Here is a 15,138-nt window from a genome sequence, read left to right on the forward strand (position 1 = left end):
GGTGGCACTTGTTCAGCTAGCACGGAACATTCCACTTCAGGACTACTTCAGCCAAGTCAAAAAGGCTGGACTAATCAGTTTTTATTCTATTTATGCCAAGACTGATAAAGCCTGAAGATCACAAACAATACTACAAGTCAGTGCCAAAGAATGAGGAAACAGGCAGGTGAAACAGGCAGCAAATTCTCATTACCAATAAATAGAAGCCATACGATCTTATGACAGAAATATGACACAAAAATCTAGCTATGACTAGACATCTCTGAGAAACAGTCATTTCCTAATGGTTCTCAACACTATCAGTAAAGATACCCACCATAATCAGTTTACAAGCATCAATGCAAGAAGAAACTGAAATAAGAAACTAGAAAATGAGACAACAGAGAAGCCATATGCAAGTCCAGATTTGCAGCTCCCCCAAGGCAACCCAGAAGACAGTGAGGTGGAGTAATTTAAGACCTACCGGCCCGCCCTTTCACAAGTGGTATGAGTGGAAGTAACAAAACAGATGAATAAGGCTTTAGAAAAAATGCAAATCAGAAATAATTTATCAAATAACTTCAGAGATGATGGGCATAATGAAGGATAGGATTAGTGACTCCAATAAAGATACACATAAAAAACAGAGTAGCTCAGTAAAATGGTGTAAACCATGAATGCCAAATACAAGAAAGAAATTCATGAAACAGGTTCAAATAGATGTAAAGGAGATTAAAACTTCCATTGATGGGATACACTAAAGAATGATCTGATGTGAGGACAGAATATCAGGTCCAGAAGAACTGTTATTTGTGAAAATGAAATGATAAATTTGCTTAAAATAGAAAGGAATCATGAAATATTAATCCATCAGCTGGTGTACTATGCAAAGAATAACAAACAGTCAGTGAAAAAGTCAATTTAAAAACAATTTTAAAAACCCTATTCACCAAAGTAATGGCAGGAAACATCACAAACATGAAAAATTTGACATGCAAATAAGTAGGACATATACATCTCCAGTTGGATATTATCAAAAAGATTCTACTCCAAGCCACCAGTGGTGGTTGCACACCTATAATCCCAGAACTCTGTAGGCTGAGGCAGGAGAATCACTGTGGTTTCAAAGTCAGGATGGGTGGCTACACAGCGAGTTTAACACCAGCTTATGCTACAAAGAAAGACCTTGTCACTCAAAACGAAAAATAAATAAATAAAATCTATCCAAAAGGCACAAAGCATTGAAGATTCAAAAATTTTTACAGAAGAACAGAACATTTAAAAACGTTAGAGAAAAACAAACCACTTAAACAGGGAGAGCATTAGAATTGCAGCAGACTTCTCAATACAAACCCTTAAATCAAGCAGCTTGAAGTGAATTAGTTCAGCTCCAGAAAGAAAACAACCTCCAACACAGATTGATAGAACCTGCAAAACTACCTTTAAATATTGATGCAGAAATAAGATACATCTATGACAAACAACTGAAGCAATTCATGATAAGCAAAATACCTCTATAAAACGTTCTGAAAAATATTTTAGAGCTAATGAAAACTACAACACCAATAACATTAAAGATAAGAAGCCACAGGAAAGGCAATTAATTAAAGACAGGAAAAATACAGGGAACCAACAACAATAAAATAATATAACAAGGATAAATCAAATTGTATCACTTAAAAACATCAATGTAAATGGTCTCAAGTCATCATTCAACAGAAGCAGACAGACAGAATGGATTTTAAAAATGCAAAAATATGCTGCACACATGAAACATATTTAACACAAAATGCAGTCAAGTAGACTAAAACTCAAAGGATGGAAAATAATACTTTATGCAACAAGAACACAGAGAAAAAGCATGAGTAGATGTTTTGTGTTCAGATAGTGAAGTTCAAGGCAAGAGTGATCAAAAGAGACAAAGAAGATCACTATATACTTGCAAAAGGACACTACAAGATGAAAAGATCATAAAGATGAATGAACCAAATATCAGTGTACAGAACTACAGTAAAAAAAATACTTATAGACAGGAAAAGTCACATTGTAACAGGAGACCTCAATGCTACACTGACCAAAATGGACATGATAACTAGAAAAGGAATCAACAAAGAATTATCAAAATAGATCCAAACTTGTGAACAAATTCACCTAGTAGATAGCTACAGAGTATCCTCTCCACCTCATGATGTGCATGCTGTTATCCAAAATAAATCCCATACTAACCCATACAACATACTAACCCATGCTGAAGTAAATGTGAAGGAATTGAACTTATTCCGTGCATATTATCAGACAATAGGATCCAAAGTGCAATACCCATTCCTGATAAAAATCCTAAAGAAAATTGGAATAGATGGTCTTTATCTCAAACTAATAAAAGCCATCTATGACAAACTAACAGCCACCATCATACTACTTGGACAAAAAGTGAAAGCTTTCATTCTAGAATCAGGAATGAGACAAGGATGTCTACTATGATCACTCATTCAGTATAGTTCTGAAGATATTAGGCAGAGCAATTAGACAACATCAAAATATAAAAACAATAAGGACAGGAAGGAAGAAATCATTATCTGTGCATGACACAATACTCTGTATAGATGACACCAAATTTTCCATGCAAACACACCTAGATTTAATAACAAAACTGTGCAACATATCTGGATACAAATTCATAGCATTCCTGTACACAAATATCAAACTCAGAGAATTTAGGAAAACAACACCTTTGAAAGTAGTATTCCCACAAAAGAAATACTTAGGAATTAATACAGTAAAGGAAATAAAAGAATTTGCATTAAAATTATAATACTGGAAAAACAAGATCAAAGGGGATATCAGAAAATGGAATCCCATCCCTTGTTCTGTGGTAGGAATAACCAATGCACTGAAAATGTACCTACTCCCAAAATTGGTATACATATTCAAAGCAATCCTGATGAAAATACCAATAGCATATCTCACAGAATCAGAGAAAATGTTTTAAAAATTGATTAGGAACCATAAGAGACTTAAAATAGCAAAAGCAATCCTAGGCAACCAAAGTAAGGCAGGGGCATCACAATCCCTGGCTTGAAATTATACTACAGAGCTGTCGTGACAAAAACAGCATAGCACTTTGAAAACAAAAACAAAACCACAACAAACAAACAAACATCAGAACCCATGGTCAATGAAACAGAATAGATGGTGCAAAAGCAGCTGTTAACCCACCTAGTCACCTTATCTTTTACAAAAGTTTTAAACATCATCACTGAAAGAAATCTTCTTTAGTGTATAGTCAGGGAAATGCTGGCTTCCCACATACCAAAGACTAAAACTAGACCCATGTAACTCACCATAGGCTAAACTAAAATTAAATGGATCAAATATCTAAATAATGAAAGAGGAACACTAAATCCGTTCAGCACTGCTGAGGACATGGCCTGTCACCTTCTCAGAACTCTTCAGGAGAACCGTGGGCCTGAGCAAGATCTCCTGCCCATGTTTTCTGCAGAAATCCACTCCAGGAACCTCACCAGTAACAAAACACCATGGATCATTACCCTGATATCCAGTCAGATGACAGATGGAGCCCAATCTGACTTCCTCAGCCTGCACCTATTTTCTGACCACCCAGAGCTTTTAGTCTGCACACAGCCTCTTCAATTACCTCTGTAAGGTAAAAGATCTTCTCCTGTTCCATAGTTCTCAATCTCAAGTCAAAGACTGGTCAGCACAGCCTACTAACTCTCTCTAAAGGTAGCTTGTGGGTCAGTCTACTTGCTGTTTGGCACTGAACCTGACTTAATTATCCTGTGCCTCCTAATCTGTGGTTCCCCTGCTTGGAAATGATGACCGAATGCTCAGGACTCACCTTACTCCCAATTGGACACTAGACAGAGTCCAATACATTGCAGCTCACACACACCATGTACATGTGCACAAACACACACATGCTGCCTTAGGCTGCACCTTTATCCCATAACCTGGTTCTTAATTTCTTTGCACCTCTTAGCATTAACTGAGCCTAAGTTATTCACAGTTTTTCCACATGGGGGTAGCGTAACCTACATAAAAGGAGGAATCTTCTCAAATCTTACTCTTCTCAGCTTCCAGATCTCAGCATACAGGATTCAACATCACGAGGGTGCTTTATAAAATTCTGACAAATATGCAAATAGTCAGAGGTTTCTGCTCTTCACAGGTGTGGGTAGAGTGATGTCTTGACTTGAATATCCAGTCCAAGCACTAGTCCACAATGGCAACAAACTTTTGTGCTTTATATTTCCATCACTTTTTTCATAGGTGAAGAAAATGAGACTCAAAAATGTGACTTGATGAAGTTCATGCAGCAGGTGGCTGAGCCAGGAGGTAAAAGGTCCTTAAACATCATATTTCCTGACTTTTCCTCTCTCCACAGTAAGGAAGGCAGAAAAAAAGACAGCTTTCCAACTTCAGAACGACAGCAAACAACAATGCAGAATATAACTAATCATCATTTCCCTTCCCTGTCATCCTATTAGGATCTCATTATTCCAGAAGCAGCACAGGTCAATCACGGTTAAACCATAGGGGAAATCAAATGCCACAGCAATAGATCGATTCAGCACTGCTGAGAACATGGCCTGCCACCTTCTCAGAACTCTTCAGGAGAACCGTGGGCCTGAGCAAGATCTCCTGCCCATGTTTTCTGCAGAAATCCACACCAGAACTGTGGGACACAGGCTGCAGAGTGGCAATCACTAAACCCCTTAGGAAAGCCCTGGACACACATTCCCCAATTTAACAGCAGAGGGCAACGACATTTCCTCCCCTCCTCAGGATACCAAACAGTCAGCCAGTTCTGCTATGCCCCTGCCCTTAAGGGCCTACCCTTCCCCCATTGGCCTATTGCCCATCCATCAGGAGGCCCCCCTCTACATCTCACACGTGGGCCCCAATCCTTTCCTCAGCCCCTAAAGACCACTTACTCGGCGTTCTGACCATCCTTGACCCCTTTCTCTGCACCCTCACCTTTGGCCCTGCTCAGTACTTCGCTCACCTTCTTCCCTTCCTCCCTAAGGTCAGCACAGCTTCACTGGGTACAATGAGTCCGGCCCCAGAGTGCTCGGGAATCTCAGGCTGAAATGGAGTCTCAGGCCTCCTCAGCCTCATCTTGAAGTCACATGACCACAGTGCCCGGATCCCTCACCACTGGGCCTTTGCACTTGGAATGCATGGGGTACATAGCTACCCAAAAAAGAAAGGCTGCCTTTCTTCCTCTCTGGGTGTGGTGCTTATGCAGTGTTCTCGTGACCTTGATTTTTCAGGGCACACAATTTTAGCGTTGTGCTGATACTCAGAAGCTTTGGTCTGGATCTCTGATCGTAACTGAGTTCCTGAGACTCTCTGAGCACTGAAAGAGTATTTCATAGGTCTGACCCCATTCACTGAACATAGGAGTATGAGTAAGCTGTCATTTGACTTTATTATTATGCACAAAAGGCTAAGTTTAATTTTGCTGTGTAGAATGGTTTAAGTGTTTGCCCATTCTTCTGGGAGTGGCTATTTGAATAGTTGTTCTAATAGCTAAAAATACTTCCAGGCTTTGTGCTTTTCACCAGTGTTATCTGTGAGTACCTGCAGTTTGAATTCTTTGCCTCAAATTCTTCCATTTCTTTCCTGTCTCTGGTCCCAGTCCTGGTACCCTGAATGATGGGGACTGGGAAAAAGCCTGGCTGGCCACCTGGCTTAGCCTGACTTTCTTTTCCTGAAATGCCCATGATGCTTGCTGTTTGTCATGACTTTTGCAGACATTGTCTTCTCTAAAAAGCAATTTTCTTATGATATGTGGTATAGATAACTACATTTCTCTTGCTGGGGGCATAAATATGCAATTTTTTTCTAAGAAAACATCATAGGAAAAGAAAATAGACTGTCCTAAGAAATGTATGGCTCAGAGTTGATCTTAACTGGGCAAAGGTATATTTCAGCTATCGTGGTAAATCAGAGTTTATGTTATGCCTGAAGGACTGGCTAAGGCTCAATGGGAATAATATTTTAGTCACTTAGAGTGGTACACAGCTTCCATGAATTGGTGACAGTAGGGAAAACTCACACACTTCTCCTCTGGTTGGAAGGGTTGAGATATTCAGCCAGCAGCAGACTAGTCTCACCTCTTTCTCATTTTGCTCCTCCTCGCACCCCAATGTACTGTGATAGTTTACTGCAATGTCCTCCCTGGCTATCAAATCCCATCTTCTACTGCCACATAAGCACAGCCAGACATCATGGTGTCCTTTCCCCACTGATTTATATACAAAGTATGTATAAAGTGAAAACAAAATGTGTGTGTGTCTGTATGGGATTCACATTAGCAAAGGATTATTGAACAAGAGTACATGGAAAAATTTATAGCTCTATGCATTGCGTGAAGAACTACTAGACACTAACAATTTCAACTGTAAGTTAACAAATAAATTTAACATCTTGACATCATAAATTAAAGGATATTTCTTATAACAGATAACAGACAGTTTCAGGAATGTAAAAGACTAATATGAGAAATTCTTAAATGCTTTAGGGGATTTAGGAATATGGATCTATGAGTAAAAGAACTAAAACTGGTAACGGTTTTGAAAAATTCTGCTTTGGAAAGCAAGAAAGGACCATAATTAAAATTGAGCACAAATAATAAGATTGGTTGTAGAAGCAATGGAACAAAGTGTAGAAAAAATTTCATTTGAAAAATATAACAGTTCCTGACACAAGACTACTAAAGAAAAAAGTAATGCTTCTTTATATATTATAATAAATCTCAAACTGCATCAAATATTAGACAGAAACATATTGCAGAACTGCTTCAGACACTAGATACACTTTAGTAAAAGAATATACTTTGAATTTAAGAATGATTTTTTCTTCTAGCATCTGTTTTACATTTGAACTCAAGAAGACAATTTCTCTCTGGCTTTAACAAAATAATGTAACACTTGGGGGCAAAGATGCAGCCGAGCAGCCCTGCACTGGAAGCCAAGATGGAGAAAACCTCCATGGCCACCATGACTTTCCCCTTGCTGCTGTGGTACACAGGGAGAAATGTGGCCCACACACTGAAGAACACCAACATGCTGAATGTCAGGAACTTGGCTTCATTGAATGTGTCAGGCAGGTTCCTAACTAAGAAAGCCACGGTGAAAGTGAGCAGTGCCAAGAAGCCCAGGTATCCCAGTACACAGTAGAAGGCAGTGAGGGAGCCCTTGTTGCACATGATGATGATGTGGCCATGTTCAGAATACGCATCTGTGTCAAGGTAGGGTGGGTTTGTCCCCATCCAGATGCCACAGAGAATGAGTTGGATCAGGCAGCAAATGGGGATGATATAGTTTGGTGCCCCTGATACCAGCATCTGCCTCAACTTTCTGCATGGAGCAGTAAACTTAAAGGCCAGCACAACAGTAATGGTTTGGGCCAAGACTGTGGAAATAGCCACAGTGAAGACCACTGCAAATGTGGTCTGTTGGAGGATGCAGGTGCCTGTGGAGGGACGGCCAATGAAGAGTAAAGCACAGATGAAGCAGCAGATGAGGGAGATGAGCAGGGTGTAGCTGAGAGCCCGGTTATTGGCCTTGACAAGGGGAGTATCTTGGTGCTTCACAAAGAGCCCAAGGACAACAACTGTAAGAACAGTGAGACTCAGGGCTGTGCCAGCTAGTGTCTTGCCCAAGGGGTCTTCATAATCCAGAAAGGTCACAGCTTTTTGAAGGCAGTGATTTCTCTGAGTGCTGGCATACTGATGATGTGGACACTTCACACAACAATCCATATCTAGTAGAAATGCAAATTATCATATCCATGTTAAACACACCTTTGTTATTCATAGCCATCACCTGAAGAATGTCCCTGAACTTGGTAAGCCAACATTTCTTTAATTTTAATTGCAAAGGTATAACTACGTACAACATAGCTCTATAACTCCTATGTTAAGCGATTTGATTTTGGTATCTTTAGAAAAATACAGGCTATATTACTACATCTTTAATGATTTTTAAATGTTGAAAAAAACAGTTTTTCAAATTTTATGTGTGAGTGCCTAGTGACTGAAGTGTGAAAACAGGTTTTCACTTTTTTTAAAGTGTCTTGCATTCTGAAACCAAGAAATCCAATCATCTGGTAAGAATTACATGTTGTTTTTCTGTGAATCACATTTATGTCCAATTTTATTATATTGTCTCCATTTAGTAGTATCATTTTAATTTTCCCAGGAGCTAGTACATTTAATTACATTTTACAATCTGTTTTCTTATGGTATACCACTCCTGAAACATATACCTCAATTTAGAATAGACCATGAGAATTCAGTTTGAACAGGAGTGGGATTGTGAATTTTGTTTCTTATAAGTGCATTTTGAACCATGAGTATCAAAATTTTGTTCCTGTATTAAAATGCATTGATTTTTTCCTTTTAACTTTCTCTGAAAGAATGAGGTCAGTATTAACATGTTTTTAAATGTTTATGCTGCACTACAAATACTAATCAACAAAAATTTGCTGTGAAATATACTATATACTCCTCCCTGTTAATAGACATAGTACTATAAAGATATTACTGCTCTGGGGATTTTAAACATTTTTTTCATGACTGCTTTGCTAAGATTTCCTGTGGGTTTATCAATTTAAACTCATAGACTGTTGTAAAATTACTCTAAGTTTCACACAACAATGTTTGCATATAACATACTACTGAACGTATTTCTGCCATGATATTATGCTAGATTTCCATTATTGTCTTTCTTCTTGATCAGCTATACTGTTCTTTATCACTTTATGTTATCACAATCACATTTAATACTGTTTAGTTTTTCCCTGTCTTAATTTCTTAAATATTCTTTTCAGTATCCCATCTTTCATTTTTTTGTGCCCCACTATCTCTGCTTTTTTGGTGTGTGATAAATATTTCAAATGCAGAACTTCAGATTTTTTATGTAAATACATATCAGCATGAAAGCATGTCTAGGTGCACTGGATCAGCTTGGCATGTCTTGAACTGGCCTACACAGGTCTCATAGCTCCCTGCCAGGCTTGGTGGACTCTGGAGTTCAGAGCCAGCCTGATAGCACCAGGCATTCCAGAGGATGGGCAGCCTGGGGTGAGGGTTCCCAAATCATTCCTTGACCCCAGCTAGTCTGGGATCCTCGCTTGGCCCCAGAAAGAGAACTTTGCAGCTTCCTGGTGTACTTGATCAGCTGAGCACGTCTTGAGCTGGCCTGCCCCACCCCAGTGACTCTCTCCTCATCCAGGGAATTGGGAAGCCAGAGTTCCAGGAGCTGAAGGCATAGAAAAGGATTTCCAACAGACCCTGGGAAAGACTAGAAATAACACTTAAAACACAGAAATATAGGAAAATGACAAAATGAAACACCAAATTACAATCTCAAATCTCCAGCCCATCCCAAGAAAGCTTAGGAGCTATGTACATAGAATAAAATATATGCCATAAGCCTGAAATGTCGGACATAACAGCAACTGAAATGAAGAAGCAACCCAGGGAAGATTTAAAGGAATTCAAACTAGAAATAATCTCCGAGGTAAAAGAAGAAATGACAAAAGCATAGAAAGAAATGCTAAACATATCTAAAGAAGACACAGTTAAAGAATTGGAAAAACTAAACAAAAAGGTAAAATCCTTGGATGAACAATATAAGAAACAAGCAGAATACATAAAGCAGATGCAAAGAGATACACAGAAAATCAAAAATTCCATTGAAAGCTGTAAAACCCTTCTCAATGAAAGTGAAGATAAAATTTCAGATCTCAAGGACAGGATTGTAGCTAGTGACTAGGAAAAGAAAGATGTGTTAAAAATAACAAGAAATAAGGTAATAACAATTCAACAGCTGCAAGATGATGCAAATAAAAAAACATAAAATAGACAGGGATAAATGAGAAAGAAGGGGACAACATAAAGGATGTCAAGAGGATATTTAGAGAAGAAATAGCTGGCAATAAGCTTCAGAATGATGCTCATTCTGGTTTGACTATTATCTTCTTTTGAGTTGCTGTAATGTCTCCAATATTTCAGTTTCATTAGTTTTGTTCAATTTTATTATACCTGATGATATAGGCAATTCTATTTAAGATAGCAAGAGGCATTATGGTAACCATTGTTTAATACCTTGTATTCTGTTTTTACATCATGTACTATGTCCAATCTTTTGTTTTGACTGACTCTGTTTTGTTTTGTCAAATTTGGTTTTATTCTCTTCAAAAATAGTAATAACTGTGGGAGTAATAAAACCTAAAAGGTGAAATTGTTATTGTAATAAAGAAAGGAAAAGAAAGTGCTCTAATGGAAATAACTGCATGTATATTTAATGTGTAAGATAGATAACCATATTACTTAGTTTTTGTTGGATTATTGAACAGAACTCTTTGAAGTATCACTGTTTGAATGTCCACTTTGCATGCTTTAATTTTGTAACTTGAATAACTATTTCTAAGATGACTAATATGTAATCTATTAACTAGTAATATCTTACTGTTTATTTTTTTGAAATTTTGTATTAGTTGTACCCTTTTTCTGTTTTGTTTTTTTCTCTTTGAATAATTTTTTTAAAAGAGCATATATCATATCAAATATATTTTTCTCAGTAGACTTTTAGTTTCAACTTGTAGGATTTTCAGTTGCACGTGACCTTTTATTTTTGCTTTGATTTATTGTACATACGACATATGATTGAAAATTACATATAAAGGAAGCAGTAATAAACTGATATTAGTGGGAACACGGATCTCTAAATATGCACATATAGCATTTTTGAAAAGTACAGTGTTGTTATACTTTATGAAGAGTAGATTTTCAATATCACTATATGATCATAATATAATCAGTTGATGTATCAGAGAACACTTGAAATCATATTGAACATGTTTTGAAGCCAAGACTTGCACCATTTGAATTAGAAAATAACCAGTAGAAACATGATTCCACCATATCATAATATGTAAGAAAGGAAAATTTTTCCATGTTGTACTTACGTTATGCAACACATTTTAACATTACATTCCTATCAGTTTTATAGATTATTTTTCAATCGTCATCCTCATTTTATCTGTGTTTTAATAACATGGTGTTTTCCTTCAGAATATTTTAATAATCCATGAGTGTGGACTATGCCATTTTGACCATTTCTAGTAATCCTAAAGCATTTATGCCTCCTCTTTGTATTCTGATGTAATGCTAGTGATATCTCACCTGAAACAATGCCTGTCAAACTCTCCTGAATGAAATATTATGCTTTATAAAATCCAATATTCTGTGTGCATATCTCATCCTTGCAGGTCTGTGGCAAACTGTAATTCATGCCATAGTCTGTCTCCCCACTCACCTATGCATTCAAAGAGAATGAGGATACAATAATACGAATTCTACTAATTGTGGTGTGTTGTGAGCATGTTGTATATTGGCAACATACTCCTATCTCCAATCAAACTTAATCTCTCTGCAACTGCTTTGTGTGAAGAACAGTGTGAGGCACTGGAAAATGAAGGATGCCTGAACTTGTCTTGACTGTAATCTTGCTGTAGTTTCAGAGGTTGTAAAGAGTTGGATTAAATCTTACTTCATGTTAACTTTCATGATGAAGAGGGTACTTAGAAACTGTGGGGTAGAGCAAAAGTCATGTCTTGAGAAAAGAATGCTTTTAATGAGACTTGAGAAGTAAGTCAATGTAGTTAGATGTGGTAGTTGATAAGTATTATTCCAGAGAGTTAGTGTGTTAGACAAGTCTATGCAGATACAATATACCATAATCTATGGGATGTGATGAAATCAGTCCAAAGAGGAAAATATATAGCAATTAAAAGTCACATAAAGAAAATGGAATGAATACAAATAAATGACATAATGCTACATCTCAAACTTCTAGTAAAGAAAAAGCAAGTTAAACTCAAAGCTCATAGAAGAGAGGAAATTGTAAAGATTAGAGGAGAAATTAATTCAATTGAAACTAAAAAACAATACAAAGAATCAATGAATCAAACAGCTGGTTTTTGGAGAGAATAAAAATTTTTTAAACTCCTGGCCAACAATATCAAGAAAAATACAGATAAAACACAAACCCACATAACAAGGACTGAAAAGAAGGATATTACTACAGGTACCATGGAAACTGAAAACATCATGAACACATACTTTGAAAATCTGTACTGCCATAGGGTGGAAAACACAGATGAAATGGACAGATTTCTAGGAACATATTAATTTCCAAAGCTCAGTCAAGAAGATATAACAATTTTGAGCCACCCAATATTAGCTAATCAAATAGAAAATTTATTTAAAAATTATCAACAAAGAAAAGCCCAGGTCCTGATGGATTCATGGCCTGATTATCTATGAAATTTAGAGAAGATTTAATGCTAATACTTCTAAAACTCTATAATGAAATTTAAAGATAAGCAGTCCTCCCTAAAACTTTCTTGGAGGCAAGTAACACTCTGCTTTCAAAACCAGAGAAAGATACAACCAAAAGAACTATAGATGAATCCCACTAATGAACATTGATGCAGATTCTCAATAGAATATTAGCAAATAGAATGCAGCAATCATCAAGAAGATTATACAGAATGACGAGGTGGGATTTATTCCAGGAACACAGGGATGGTTCAACATACACAGATCACTAAATGCAATATACCACAGCAACAGAGCCAAAAATAAAAATCACAGGACCACCTCAATAGACACAGAAAAAGCTTGCAATGAAGTCCAAAACATGTTCATGATAAAAGCCCTACAGAAATTTGAAATAAACGTTATGTACCTCAATTTCATAAAGGCCATGTTTGACAAATCACAGCCAGCATTATACTAAATGGACAAAAACTGAAAGCCTTCACTCTAAAATCAGGAAAAAGACAAGGATGTCTGCTATCACCACCCTTATTCAATGTAGTTCTGGAAATGTTAGTCACCACAATCAAACAAGAGAGAGAAATAAAAGGAAGAAAAATAATACAGGAAGTTAAATTATCATTATTTTCAGATGACATGATACTCTACATAAAAGAACACAAAAACTCCATTAAAAGACTACTGGAGGTAATAAACAAATTCAGCTGTGTAGCTGGTAAAAAGTCAACAATCAATAGCATTTCTTTACACAGACAAACAACTCATTGAGAGAATAATTATGGAAATAACGCTTTTCACAATAGCATTTGAAACATGAAACATCTAGGAATTAACCTAACTAAGAATATAAAATACTTACATACCGAAAATTATACTACTCTAAAAAGGGAAATTGAAGAGTATAGAGAATGGAAGGATATTCCTTGCTCCTGGTTAGAAAGAACCAACATTGTGAAAATGGCCATGCTCCCAAAACTGTTACACAGATTCAATGCAATCCCAGCTGAAATACAGTTAACATACTTTACTGATCTAGACCAAGTATTCCAAAAATTCATCTGGAAATGGAAGAAACCTATAATAGTAAAGGTGTTTCAGGACAACAAAGGCAAGACAGGGGGCATCTCAATTACTGACTTGAAATTATACTACAAAACCACAGTAATAAAATCACAATGGTACTGGCAAAGAAGTAGACCTGAGCATAAACAAAACAGATTGCAAGGTAAAAACATTACTACAAAGACACTCAAATGCCTTATATTTTACAAAAGAGCTAAACATGTTCACTGGAAAAAAAGATAGCCTTTTTAATAAATGGTGTTCAAAAAATTGGCTTTCCAAATGCTGAAGACTGAAAATAGACCCATGCCTATCACCATACACTAAATTAAAGTTCAAATGGATCAAAAACCTAAATGTTAAAACAGATATACTAAATCCACTGGAGAACAAGGAAAGTAAATATCTTGGAGACATAGGGTAGACAGACAATTCATGAATAAAATGCAAATCATATGAGAAATACTTCAAAGAATCAACAACTGGGATCTCATATTACTAAAATGTTTTTGAACTTCAAAGAAGTCAATAACAATCTTGAAAGAAAACTCACAGAATGGGTAAAGAATTTTAGCCAACATTCCTTCAATGGACTTATATCCAGAACATATAAAGAATTGAAAAACATCAAGACTGAAAATTCAAAGACCTTCTCCAAAAATGGGCATTTGAGATAAACACACAGTTCTCAGATGAAGATATACAAATGGCAAAAATAAGAAAAACTGATTATGTAATGGGATCCAAAATGTATAACAGATATTGTAAAAGTGAAAGGGAAGGAAAGTGCTCTAAAAGACATACTGGTATGTATAGTGTGTAATATGGATGATCATATTACTAACTTTCTGTTAGATCATTGAACATAAGCGTTTGCATGATCAATGTTTGTCTAGCCATTTTTTTATGGTTTGATTTTGTAATTTTAACAACTATTGGTAAGGTGACAATATGTAATGTATCAAGTGAAAATTTTATTATATTAATGTTTTTATTCTTCCTATCCATGGACAAGAGATGTCTTACCATTTTCTGAGATCCTCTTCAATTTCTTTTTGCAGTGTATTATAATTTTCCCTATATAGATCTTTACTTATTTTGTGAGATTAATTCCTAAGTATTTCACTTATATGGATGCTAGTGTGAAGGATGTGGCTTTTTATTTCTTTCTCAGTGATTTTGTTGTTAGTGTGTAGCAACGCTATTGATTTTTGAGTATTGATTTTATATGCAGCTACATTGCTGAATTTATTTATCTAGGAGTCTGTCAATGGAGTTTTGGGGGTCTTCTATGTAGAGGATCATGTCATCTGCAAATAGTGATAATTTAACTTCCCCTTTTCCTATCTTTACCCCTTTTATTTGTCTCTCTTACCTAATTACTCTGGTTAGTATTCCCAATACTATGTTGAATAGGAGTGGTGATAAGGGACATCCTTGTCTTGTGCTTGATTTTAGGTAAAGGCCTTCAATTTTTGGCCATTTAATATGATGCTAGCTGTTGGTTTGTCATAGATGGCCTTTATCATATTGAGGTAAAGACCACCTATTCCAATTTTCTCTAAGGTTCTTATCATGAATGAGTGTTGGACCTTATCAAAAGTTCTTTTGTATCTATAGAAATGATCATGTGATTCTTACTTTTGGCTATATTGATATAGTGGATTACATTTATTGATTTACATACGTTGAAACATCGGAAATAGAGGAATGAAAGAGGT

General features: G+C 36.3%; 1 pseudogene; it reads right to left on the reverse strand.

Annotated features, from left to right (window-relative positions):
- Positions 1–6,847: 6,847 nt before the first annotated feature.
- The window catches only part of LOC100733685 (vomeronasal type-2 receptor 116-like), a 28,401-nt pseudogene continuing 20,110 nt past the window's right edge, over positions 6,848–15,138 (reverse strand).

This window comes from Cavia porcellus, unplaced genomic scaffold, assembly GCF_034190915.1.
Source record: "Cavia porcellus strain 051 isolate PalLab524CR breed Dunkin Hartley unplaced genomic scaffold, mCavPor4.1 scaffold_17, whole genome shotgun sequence".
In the NCBI taxonomy this organism is placed as follows: Eukaryota; Metazoa; Chordata; class Mammalia; order Rodentia; family Caviidae; genus Cavia; species Cavia porcellus.